Genomic DNA, 13,133 nt, shown 5'->3' with positions numbered 1-13,133 from the left:
GGAATGGGGCCAGGGGATGGATCACTGGGTGATTCCCTGTTCTGTTCATTCCCTCAGGGCCACCTGGCCCTAGCTGCTGTCAGAGGACAGGATACTGGGCTAGGTGGACCTTTGGTCTGGCCCAGTCTGGCCGTTCTTAGGTTCCTCCCAGGGGCCCTATGGAACAGAGAGAGCCTGGGTCCTGGGGGTCCGTGACAATGTGGTAGCAGAGGATGGTTGGTGGATGCACCCTGTCGACAGTGGGCTGCGAGCGGGAATCACCACCCTGCTTGGAGAATGTCTCTGCAAGTGGGGAAAGCGCACGGGGGCCACTTCTGCAGAGGACGTGTATCACCTGGTGGGGCTGGATTGGCTGTAGAACATCTGTCCTCCAGACCTTAAAATGTGGTTAGTGGGCCAGAAGCTTAAAGACCCGTGAAGTGCAGGTATGCTGGCAAACGAGTTTAGGAACAGCAGATGTGGATGGGGGGAGACCCACGTCGGGGACTCAGAAGGAGAGTCCTCCAGAGACCTCTCAGAGCAGGGACTCTAGGAACCCCAATCCAGGGGTGCCCATGAACATAGGCACTGACTCCATGGGTTCTCTGGGGCCGCCCTGCACCCACCGGGAGCCAAGCTCCCCTCCCCCCCAGCCCCACCTCCTCCCCTGAGCGCGTTGTGTCCCTGCTTCTCCACTTACTTTCCAGTGCTTCCCGCCCGGCTGCCACCAAACAACTGTTTGGCCGCTCCAGGGAGGGGGGGAGTGGGAACGTGGCACGCTCAGGGGAGGAGGTGGGGAAGAGGCGGGGCTGGAGCAGGGATTTGGGGAAGGAGTCGGAATAGGGGCAGGGAGGGGGTGGAGTTGGGGCAGGGACTTTGGGGAAGAGGTTGGAATGGGGGTGGGGGAGGGGTGGAGTCGGGCCAGGGCCGGGGGCAGAGATGGGTCGAGCACCCACCGGCGGGAGCAGAAGTTGGCACCTATGCCCGTGAATGCTGGAGTTGGCAGACCCCTCCATGGGACCTGCGGGACCTGCGATGTAATTACCGTGCGCAAAAAGGACACCAGGTGGTGCAATGCCCCAAAATAAAGGAAATCTTGGCGGAAGAGAACCCTTAGAGGGTTATGGTAGCCATGGGAAGCGGCTCTCTGAAGCCCTGTGCCTGTCCCTTTGGAGGAATCAGTCACCCAGCCAGCTTCTGGGGCAGAGCTGGCCAGGGAAGGGGTGGAGGCAGACGGGCTTCCACCCCAAGCCCTGCAGATAGGTCTGCTTGTGCACCCCTGGGCTCAGGCTGCTCTGACCCCCGAGGGGAGTGGACAGAAGTACTCAATGGGGAAACATTCACAGGATGGAGAGGTCCTGGGACCAAGAGACTATTGTCGGTGTGATGCAACCCCACCAGATGCTGAGGGGCTATATGACTTGGGTGAGGGTCCCAAATATACAGCCATTTGCCCTGCCCCGGCTCAGATCCCTATGCAGACACAGGAAGGATGGGGGGCGGCAGTGCCGGGTTCACAATGGTCCCAGTGGTGCCATGGAGCCGGGCCTATGCTCAGAAGGGGCCCCGACCTGCTCCCCTTGCACTGTGCCCCGAGACCCCCCAGCCCACTGGCTTCCCCTTCAACCCCACCCACCACTTGCTCCTCTTGGCCAGCGGCTGGCCGGCGAATGGCTCCTCCATCCCCTGGCCTCAGGTGCTGGCTTCTCTCTGCCACCTGGCCAGACCCCAGTGCACCTCTGGCTCCAGGCAGTCGCGCTGCCCACCACCTGTGGGGTGCCGCCTGTCTCCCCGGAGCTGATCTACCTGGGACTAGTGCAGAAGCCTGGCCAGTCTCAGCCAGTTGCGGGGGGGACAGTGTGGGGGGCTTGGCTGGGCTACTCCAGGCAAGTGGGTCCTGAGGGAGCCCAGGCGGGGCAGGCCCTGGCCTGGCTGATCGCGCCCCTCCGGAGGAGCCGGAGCGATTCCACCAGCCCGGCTGCGCTGGCAGCTCAGCCCAGCAGACACAGTCGCCTCCCAGCAGGGCCAGTGAGTGGGATGGGAGGCAGAGTGTGGGGGAGGGGGGTTTCTGGAGGGCCTGCGGGGGGGGTGCTGGGATGTGAGGGGGGGAAGATCTGTGTGTTGGGGCACTAGGGAGTGGGGGCTCTGTGTGGGGTGCTGGGCAGGGGGGGTGTTGTGCAGGGTGCTGTGCATTTGTGGCAGGGTCTGGGGAGGCGCTGGGCATAGCGGATCCGGGGGGGCTCTGGCCATAGGGTATCGGGGAGGGGGGCTGTGTGGCACAGCATGGGCCCACCCCCGAGGGGAAGGGCCTTGCTGGCAGCACGGAGCCGGGCGGACCATTGTGCTTCTGGCAAGTACTGCTTTGTAAATCATGCCCTCGCGCTGGGCTGGGCGGAGCGGGGCCGCCCCTGTCATGCCAGGCCCCTGGCCAGCCCCTTGCTCTGGGGACTAACCCCCTCCCCCCGCACCAGGCCCCATTGCCCTGTGGGGGCTCACAAAAGGTTAATCCAGCCAGGGTAGATAGGGGAGGCTGGCAGCTGGGGTCCTTCAGCACAGAAGCTTTGATGTACTCTTGGGTGACTGTCTCTTTAAAACAGGATCCAAATCCTGTGCCAGGAACGACCCCGAAGGCAGAGAGGGCAGGAGCCAGTGGGCATGGGAATGGCTCGGCTGGGGCCAGGAGGAGGGAATTTTCCCCCTGGCTAGTAGCACAGGGGAAGATCTGTGAAGCTCGGTTACCTGCCTGTCTGTAGCCAGACCCCTGGAGCTGTGTGTGACTGGCCAGTCCTGCACCAGGGAGAGGTGGCTCACGCTGGCTCTGATGCTGGAACCGAAGCCATGGTTCGCTGCCTGCCCTCACTGGACACAGGTGCTGAGGTGACGACAGCCAAGGGGGTGGACCCTGATCAAGTAGGGCCCAATGCATACCTAGGCCTGAGGGGGGTGGTCAGACCCCTGGTTAAGGTCCTGTAGCAAGGTTACATCTGAAATGGGGGGCCAAAGGGGTCCCCAGAGAGGTTTGGGTGCAGAGTTAGCTACCTGTGGAGGTGCTGATGGGGGATGGATTGGAGAACGGCTGTGTGGCACCCCAGACCACAGCCAATGAGGACTGGGCCGAAACCCAGAGGTTGAATTCCGGACCGAGCAGCAGAAGGAACCCTCCTTGAAGAAGCTGAGGGCCCTTGTGGGTCCCAGGGTTGCAAGACCCTGGGGGAGGACTGCAGGGAAAGAGCCCTGTAAGAAAAAGGATCCTGTACCAGGAAAGGGCTCCCTGCGGGAAAACTGAACCTGGCAGGATCAGGGGGCAACTGGCGGTTCCCCAGGAGTACCACCAGTGAAATGTCCCTCTGTCTAAACATTAGCGGGTCCAGCGCACCAGGTGAGGGCTGCTACAGAACTTTTACTGCCCCAGAAATTCACAAGGGTCCATCCATGAGAGTTATATGGAGGGAGAGTGAGGGGACCCCTGGATTTGATGAGAGACGAATGGGAGAAGATAAATGGGATATCGGGGTTGGAGTATGAACTATCATCCCAGGGAAAGCTCACTGAGCCCGTGGGCTTGGCCAAGAACCTAGCGTAACGAAGCTGGTTCTGGCGGGACCCAACGGAGAGTGCCAATTCAGAACAAATTGCTTCAAGCAGGGCAGTTACAGCCCAAGGCTGGGGTTTCTATGCACACCAAGGCAAACCAAACTAGCCAGACAGAGAAGACTTTGGTTTTACCCCACTGGCTAACCACAAGTCACACAAGCAATTCCCTTAGACACTCCAGTTTCCCAGTATCACCACCAGTGCCTCTCGTTATGGGGACAGACGGTTATGAAAACCAATACTCCCGTAAAAGAAAAAAGGTTCTCTCGATCCCAAAGGACCAAGCCCCAGACCCAGGTCAATATACCAGTCAGATCTTACCCACAAATCACGCTGTTGCCAATCCTTTAGAATCTAAAATGTAAAGGTTTATTCATAAAAGACAAAAGATACAGAGGAGAGCTAGAATTGGCTAAAGGAATCAATTACATACAGTAATGGCCAAGTTCTTGGTTCAGGCTTGTAGCAGTGGTGGAATAAACTGCAGGTTCAAATCAAGTCTCTGGAGAACATCCCCAGCTGGGATGGGTCCTTCAGTCCTTTGCTTAGAGCTTCCGTTTGTAGCAAAGTCCCTCCAGAGGTAAGAAACAGGACTGAAGACAAGATGGAGGAGCTGCAGCTGCCTTTTATAGTCTCTTGCCATGCGGTCTCTTTCTTTGTCCCTAAGACAAGCTGCCCATCACGTGGTCTGGACAAACCTCAGAGTTCTGTGCATGGGTGGGTCCCTGCACACCTGGCTGAGTCCCCAGGCGTGTCTGCCTTCTCCCAAGGGGTCAGTTGTGTAGCTGATGGTCCTTAATGGACCATCCAGCAGGCTAGGCAGAGCTGACACCAGTTTGTCTGGGGTGTCCCCTAGAAGCACAGCACAAGTTTGAACTACAGACAGTACAGAGCCAATACTTGTATCTTTAAATACAAAAATGATACATGCAAACAAACAGCATAATCACAACCAGCCAACCATAACCTTGTCTTAGACACCTTATTTGACCCCCTTTATACAAGATTTGGTGCCACTACAGGACCTTGGTTGCAACCATGTTCTATATGGTCCCAGTTCAAATCAATAATGTGACACCTAGCCAGGGGCCAAGGGAAGCAGAAGGGCTGGTATGACTATGTGCTGGCTCCTCTGGCACAGAGGACTAGGAGAGGGGTCTCAGCTCAGTGTGAAGGGGCCCTGTGAAATCATGAACCAGCGGAAGAAGGCAAGTCCTGTGCTGGAGCTGTGGGGCAGGGCGAGCGTCCCATGTGGACATGATGAATCCTGCTTTGACAGGGAGAGACCTTGGTGCTGCACTGTGTGTGTGGCCAGGGGGAGAAGGAGGAAGATTCGCTAGTGGATCTTTCCCCTGAGACTGGAGCTGGCCCCTTCCTGCAATCAATTCCACGCTCTGCCCAGCTCACCCCTGCCCTGCAGGCAGGAAGCAGAGGGGCCGAGTTCTTCCCCGCAGCTGCTCTCCTGCCAGCCTGGTCTGACTAATCTAGCTGGGAGGGAGGCGGGGAGAGACGAAAATAACCCTCCCACCAGTTCCAAGTCACAGGGAACACAGCCCAGGCCCTGGAGAGAGAGCTCTGAGACCTGCTGGCTTTAGGGGTGGTCCAGCTGCCCACCAGCCCTGGGCCTCTCCCGTGGTGCTGGTCCCCGAGAAGGACAGATTGATGTGCTGCTCCCCAAGAAGGATGGGTCAATCAGACCTGGTGTGGACTGTCAGAATATCAGTGCTGTCACGGTGCCTACGACTGACGAGATCGTAGACAAGTTGGGGGGGGGGTATTACCTCACTACCAGGGATGTCACCAAGCATAGGTGCCAACTCCATGGGTGCTCCGGGGCTGGAATGACCCCGCTCAGTTCAGACTTGAAGGTGGGAGAGATGTGACGAAGTGGGGAATTTTCTTAGTGTTTTGAATGAACCCAGTGTGTGCCTCAGTTTCCCTGTGTGCTGCATGTGTAATCAGGGGCAGGAGGGGGGTTTGTCGTTGCAGAGGACCAGGTGTGACCTCGCCCAGCAGTCTGGACCTTGGGCACCGGCCTGGAGATGGGGGACCCTGGGACTGGTGACCGGGAGGCCCAGCCCAGCTTGGCAGCCAGCCGGTTCTGGTCAGCGGGAGGACAAAGGGCTGAGGAGAGAGGAGCCCAGGTGACCTGTTTGTCTGGGACTGCAGACAAAGGACAGGGGAGGAGCTGTTGGGGGAGATGATTTTGGATGATTGGCTGGAAGGGGGGGGCAGCCAGAGCCCCCCTGGATGCGGGTCAGCCTAGATGTGCTGGGCTGAGACTGGCCAGGCCCAAGGGCCCGGAGAGCTTCCTGTGCTGGGGTCAGACGCTCAATAAACCTCCTGTTTTGCGCTGGCTGAGGGTCGCGGCAGGTTAGACATCGGGGGGGCTTTGCTCCCTATGGGGGTGGAGGCCCCGGGGGCCAAAGCGAGGGGACTCCCTGAGGGGCCCATGGCAGAGACAGGCGTGCGAAGGCTCAGAGAGGTGTGACTCCAGGAGGTGGAGGGGCTGGACCCCCGAGAAGGGCTGTCGCACTGAAGGGGGCACCCCCAGGGACCGCATGGGGCCGAGAGAGCCCGAGCCCTGGGAGTCCGTGCCAGGGGACCCCTCCTCACAGCTAGAAATGCTCTGGGAGCTCCAGGTCGTGGCCAGGCCTGGAGGTGGGTCAGCCCAGCCCTGAGTTCAGTCATCATGACTGGTCAGGAAACCGTTCCCAGAGAGGAGTTCTCAGGGGTCACAGTCAGGCTGTGTGACGAAGCGGGACTGTTCTTAATGTTTCCTCTGAATAGTGTGGGGGTGCCTCAGTTTCCCCTAGGCAGTTCTTAAGTATCTAGGGGGTGGGATAAGGGGGTACGATCCTTGCAGAGCCCTAGAGGCAGGTGTGTGCAGGGGTCTGGACACAGAGAATGGCCGACACCCTATTTCCTGGCAGCTGATGGCCTGGGCCCTTCCCCCCTGCAAGGTGAGAGCTAAAGGGTTGGAGAACAAAGGGATCCGGTGCCCTCCTGGCCCGGGAAAGGGACAAAGCCCAGAGGAGGGGGCTGGGGAGAGTTTCACTTTGGTGCTGGGTGGTGGAACGCAGGGAACCCCAGGGCTGGGGTCTAAGCTCCCTGCCCCCCAGAAGGACTTGACTGAGGGGTCCTGGTTGTACCCCAAAGCTCTGGTTTAGACTGTGTTGCTATTGTCCAATAAACCTTCCGTTTTACTGGCTGGCTGAGAGTCGCAGTGAATCCCAGGAAGAGAGGTGCAGGCCCCAGACTCCCCCACACTCCATGACACCAGGTTGTCAGACCCCCATGGAGCTGGGGGCACCCCACCTACAGCCCCCCAACCCCCAGGTAGCATGCAGCGGCGCCGCCGCTGGGATTCCAGGAGAGCGACGAAAGCTGGGGGCTGTCTGTGCTGGGAGCTCGTACCAGCTCCTGCGCCCCCGGGAACCCCCAGCTGCCACGCAGACAAACAGCTGCTGGGGGCTCCAGGTCCCCCATGGGCCAGGGCAGGAAAACGCCGGTCTCTGGCCCCTGGCCGGGGGACAGGAATAGGCTGAGCAGAGGCCCCGAGCATTACGGTCCCAGCAACAGCTGGCACGGCACTGACGGCCCCCAGGAGCCAGGGCCCAGCCCAACACCCTAGTCCCCAGAGCTATGGGGCATTGGGGTTAGCACTGACTGCGAGGGGAGAGCCCCCCACTGAGCCCCCCTGCAGCCCAGCGCCCCCTCCTGCCACAAGGACAAGAGCCACCAACGCAGGTTTCCCGCAGCAAGGTGGGATCCCTGGACATCTCCCACCCCTGCACTCACCCCGTCCAGCCCTGCTTAATGGCCAGGGTGTGATGGGAGCAGCCCCTCTCCCCCGTGCCCCCCACATGTATTACCTGCAATGCCTGTCCCGCCCCCAGCTCAGGGCAGCAGGTCCCCTTCCACTGCTGTCATGGGGAACCTGGCAAGACTCTGGGTGCCCCATGGGGCTCTAGGAAGGGGCTGGAAGGGGGGTTGGGGGTTTCCAGAAGGGGACCTGGGGGGTTGGGCCCCCTGGGTCCCTGGGAAGGGGCTAGAAGAGGGGTTGAGCCCCCTGGGTCTCTGGGAGGGGGCTGGAAGGGGGCTGGGGGTCCCCGAGAGGGGGCTGAGGAGGTTGAGACCCATGGGACCCTGGGAAAGGGTGTGGTGGCCCCAGGGCCGGACACAATTAGCTCAGCTGTTTTCCAGCATCCCTGGGACAGTCTATTTCCAGCTGCTCGGCTGAGTGGCAGCAGCGGGTGCACCCCTGCCCCCCCGCCATTCGCCCCATGCCCCAGGCCGGGCATGGGCCGGCCCCACGCCAGGGGCTATTCTGGGGGGGGGTGGGGCAGGAGCTTCCAGAACAAGCCCCCGTGGCTGTTCCCGACTCCCCCCCCACCCCACCCCTGCCAACCACCCCCGCCGGCCTCGGCCCCTCTCCACGCCCCAGAGGCCGCTTCCCCCCCCCGGCCTCGGCCCCACCCCACAGGCTGCTCCCCCCCCGCCACCCTCGGCCCCTCTCTGCGCCCCACAGGCTGCTCCCCCCATCAGGCATCCCTCCCCCCTTGTCTAACCCCTCAGGGCTGGGGAACGCCCCATGGAAAACCTCTGCTGAGCTGGGGGCCCGGTTGGAGGCAGGGGCCCTTGGAGCTGGCAGGGCTAATGGCAGCAGAGGGTCACTGTCGGGGCCAGGGGGTTCCCGGGGGGCTGGAGAGTCAGGCACCAGCGGGGCTGCCAGCCCGGGATAGGCCAGAGGCTCTGGGGCAGGCCTGATAGTGCCAGCCAGCGGGGCTACCGGCCCCAGGGGGGTTAACAACCCCAGAGGGGTTATGGGCTCTGCGGGGGGGAGTAACGGGCTCCAGGACGGGTAACAGGAAGAGTGACTGGCCCCACAGGGATTACATGCACCGGGGGGGGGAGGGGGTGTAATGGGAAGGGCAACCGGCCCCACAGGAGTTACAGGCCCCAGGCTATGGGAAGGGAACTGGCCCCGCAGGGGTTACAGGCCCCAGGCTATGGGAAGGGAACTGGCCCCGCAGGGGTTACAGGCCCCAGGCTATGGGAAGGGAACTGGCCCCGCAGGGGTTCTGGGCCCCGGCTAGGGGAAGGGAACTGGCCCCGCAGGGGTTACAGGCCCTGGGCTAGGGGAAGGGAACTGGCCCCGCAGGGGTTCTGGGCCCCGGCTAGGGGAAGGGAACTGGCCCCGCAGGGGTTCTGGGCCCCGGGCTAGGGGAAGGGAACTGGCCCTGCAGGGGTTACAGGCCCTGGGCTAGGGGAACAGGACCGGTCCCGCAGGGGTTAACTGCACAAGCCGTTCAAGGAGAGATTCCACAAACAAGCCCGTGGTGGAGCCAGGCCAGGGGAGCGGGGCCAAGATTGGAGCACATCCGGGCTGGGCGCCCCGAGGCTGCAGAGCTGGAGCTGGGAGGAAGAGGTGTCCGGGGGGGATGGGGACGGGGACGGGACGGACCAGCTCTCCCAGCCAAGCGCTGGAGCAGGGCAAAGCGGATTCCCGTGCACTGACGCGGGGCTGGGCCAGCTGCCAGGATGCCTGAAAAGTCCCATCCTGCTGGGGTGTGGCCAGTGGTTAGACTGGAGCCGGGCAGTGGGGCTGCACCTGGCCTCTCCCATGGGTCCCCAGTAGTGCCCCCAGCCATACCCACGGGGGCCATGGGTCACAGCAAGCCGGGCCCTTCTCAGCCCACACGGCCGGGCTCTCAGCCCAGCTAGCTAGCCAGGGCCAGCAGAAAGCCCCGTGGGGTGGGATGGGATGGGATGGGATGGGATGGGGTAGGATGAGGGCACCAGGCCACTGTTGGAGGTGATGGATCAAGAAGCCATGAGCCCCTTTTCCCCTGGGGCCCCCTGGACCCACCTGGGTCCAGCCGATTCAGGTGCCCAGCCTGGGCCTAGAGGCGCTCTCTGGGTGCCCCTTGCCAGGGCCCAGAGGCCAGTGGGCCGGGCCCGGTGCCAGCTGAGACAGAACAATGTCCTATTTAGACAATAAGACGTGCTGAGCCGAGGGAATGGGCCGGCGGGTTCTTCCTACTTAGGAGAAAGGCTCCTTGGTGCTGCATGGCTGTAAAAGGAGCGGGGAGCCAGGCACTCTGGAGCAGACAGGCCGGGGGGGCAGTGGGGTGCCACGTTCCCAGCCTCTGTGTTCATAACACAATGATGGATCCTTGGGACGGAACAAGAATGCGGGAGGGATGGAATGGGGGCAGGGCTGCCTAGGGAGAGGCCAGTTTCTGCCCCCCAAGCGGGGGGTGCTGCAGGGAATGGGGCGGGGGCACCGGCAATAGCTCTGCTGCCTGCACCCCACATATGTGTCCTCTCGAGCAGCGACGGGATTTGGCAGTTGAACCTTTGTGAGCTGAGCAACCCTGTCTCTGACTCCCCAGCCATGGGGGGGGGCTCTGTGCAGGGGGGGTGCTGGTGGCCAGAGGGATGTGGGGAGGGGAGGGGATGGTGGTCAGGTGGCTGGGGGAGGGGAGGGGGGCAGGGAGGTTGCCTGAGTGCAGCTGGTTTCACTCATGCCAAAGTCGTGCCCTGACCCCTCGGAAATCCAGCCTCTGGCGCCACATCCCAGCCTCCAGCCCCATCCCAGCTGTGCCCCAGGCATGTACAGCTCGGCAGTGGGTCAGAGCGGGAGTGGGAGAGGGCCAGGGAGAGGGCGCCTTGCTGGGGCATCAGCCACGTGTGTCCTCCCCCCGACTCCCTAAGCAGAGGCTCCCCCTCCCTGCCAGCCCCTGCCCCATCATGCCCAGTGATGCCACCCCTTGGGGCTCCCCCCCGCATGGCTGTGCTTGTTACCCCCCCCCACACACTCCCCTGTCCCTGTGAGCTGAGTTGGACTCGGGCAGCTCCCCGGTGCCCTGGCCTGTCTCAGCGTGGCCTGTGCACGCCCCATCACTGGGGCAGGATTCCTGGGTGCGGTGATGTGGGCCGCTTCGGGTTGCCCCGGCTGCCACCTCTCATCATTCATGGAAGATCCCAATTCTGACCAGGTCCTGGCTCCACGGGGCCCTTGGATCAGTGCTCCACTCTCGCAGGGGCCCCGGCTCCCCGCATTCCCCTCTGGAAACCTCACTCCCAGGCTGGGGGCTGCCTCTGGCAGAGCGGGGCCAGTGAGATGGGCCTTATGGGCTAGTCCCCACTAGACCCTGCCCTCTGGCCCTGTCGTTCTTCGGGACAGGGCCCACTCTCCCTCTGTCTGTGCACAACAGGGCACGTTCCTGGCATGATGGCAGGAAGTCAGTGCATGCCCCACGGCCATGCTCCAGCCTTCCTGGCCCCAGACTGAGATCCACAGCTGTTGCTTGGGCAGCTGTCAGAGAGGCTGAGCCTGCCCTGGCTATGGGGGTCTCTCTCCGCGCTCGGCTCAGCCACCCGCCAATGGGCTGGTGGTGGGTATCACGGCGTCCCCGGGCGATGCCCTGGAACTGCTCCCTACGAAGCCAGGCAGGACTCTGGGGGAGTCTCCTCTCTGGGCGCAGCCTGTCTGCAGGACACACAGCTCATCCGGCTCCCCCCTTCCTGGGTCTGACCTCGGAGCATCCAGCATCCTCTGCCCCTCCGTGCGCTTCCCACCGCGAGTCCGCCCAGGCGGGGTCCTGGGGAAGCCAGAGGGTCCTGCCCCCCAACTCCGCAGTCAGACGCGACTCTCAGCCAGCCAGTAAAACAGAAGGTTTATTTGACGACAGGAACGTGGTCTAACACAGAGCTTGTAGGTACAGGAAACAGGACCCCTCAGTCAGGTCCATCTTGGGGGCCAGGGGGCCCAGACCCCGGTCTGGGCTTCCCTCTTTTTCCCCAGCCAGCTCTAAACTGAAACTCTCCAGCCCCTCCTCTGGCCTTTGTCCCTTTCCCAGGCCAGGAGGCCACCTGATCTCTTTGTTCTCCAACCCCTTCAGCTGGCACCTTTGCGAGTGGTGGGGGGGAGAGCCAGGCCATCAGTGGCCAGGAGACAGGGTGTCAGCCATTTTCTGTGCAGACACCATCACACTGGCCCTCTAGGGCTCTGCAACAATCACACCCCCTGATCCCCCCACCTGGATACTTAAGAACTGCATAGGGGAAACTGAGGCACCCACACAGTATTCAGAGAAAACATTAAGAACAGTCCCACTTCATCACAGTGGGAATCGTGGCATGGGGGCTCGGGGTGCAGGAGATCTGGATGGCCAAGAGGGTCCCGTCTGGCCCTGGATCGAGTCATCCAAGTGCACTCGTGGTTCCCTGTCCTTCGAGCTCAGTGCTTAGTTCCCATTGTTTGCTGGGGACACAGGGAGCCCAGGGACTAAGAGCAGAATTTGCCCAAGTAGGTGCCTGGTGTGAAGATGTTGGAATTTTCTATAATAGTTTTATGAGGCCGTTGTGTGCCTCAGTTTCCCCTGTATGCTGCATTGTTACCCAGGGGGTGGGAAAGGGCTGATAGCTTTCTGGGCATGCAAAGCAACATAGCTGCAGGGGCCACCCAACTGTCTGGGCCATGGGCCCCATGTCAGGGGAGGCTCTGAGAAGACAATGGCCAATCCAACTGCCTGGACTTCAACCACTAGCAGCCAAGGACCAGAGAGCTCTAGACGTGGCTGCCTCTCGGCAGGGACTAAGCCCCATCTCCCCAGGTCGGGAACAAAGGGCTGCAGGGGGGTGAGGTGGGCAATAGCGTTGGCTGCCGCACAGTCCTGGAGTCTGACAAAGGAGGTCAAAGGGAGAGAGAGAGACAGAGCCGAACCGAGGGGTCGCCGCAGCGTGGCTGGGCTCTGGGCTGACCAGGAGGGACTTGGCTGTAACCTTCTCTCCCCTGGGCTGGGTCCAGGTGACTAATAACCTGCCGCTCGGCCCGCACTGGCTGCGTGTCCCTGCAGACGATGGCAGAGGGGGCGCTGCCCCCCAAGATGGTACAAGTCTCTGTCACAGACTGTGGGGGAGTCGGGGCCCTGCACCCCCCACTTCCTGCAATTCACCAGGACTCTCAGCCAGCCAGTAACACAGAAGGTTTATTGGACGACAGGAACACGGTCTAAACCCGAGCTTGTTGGTACAGAGAACAGGACCCCTCAGTCAGGTTCAGCTTGGGGGGTGGGGAGCCCAGACCCAGGTTCTGGGCCTCCGTCTGTCTCCTAAGCCAGCCCCAAACAAAAACCCCTTCCTGCTGCCTCCCCCAGCCACCTCCTCCCTGGCCCCTCCTCCAGCCTTTGCCAGTTTCTCGGGCAGAAGGTGTCACCTGGCCCCAACCCCGTCCTGGGCTTAGGTTACGAAGGGCAGCTGCCAGCCTTTACGTGCTGGCCGTCAGGTATCATCCCTCAGTGAGGTATCAGTGCAGACAGTAAGAACATGAGAACGGCCAGACTGGGTCAGACCAAAGGTCCAGCCAGCCCCGTGTCCTGTCTGCCGACAGCGGCCAGGGCCAGGTTCCCCAGAGGGAGTGAACCTAACAGGTAATGATCAGTGATCTCGCTCCTGCCATCCATCTCCACCCTCTGACAAACAGAGGCTAGGGACACCATTCCTTACCCATCCCGGCTAATAGCCATTAATGGGCTTAACCTCCATGAATT

The sequence above is a fragment of the Dermochelys coriacea genome, chromosome 11 (assembly GCF_009764565.3).
Source record: "Dermochelys coriacea isolate rDerCor1 chromosome 11, rDerCor1.pri.v4, whole genome shotgun sequence".
Lineage (NCBI taxonomy): Eukaryota > Metazoa > Chordata > Testudines > Dermochelyidae > Dermochelys > Dermochelys coriacea.
Note: the sequence above shows the minus strand (reverse complement) of the source record.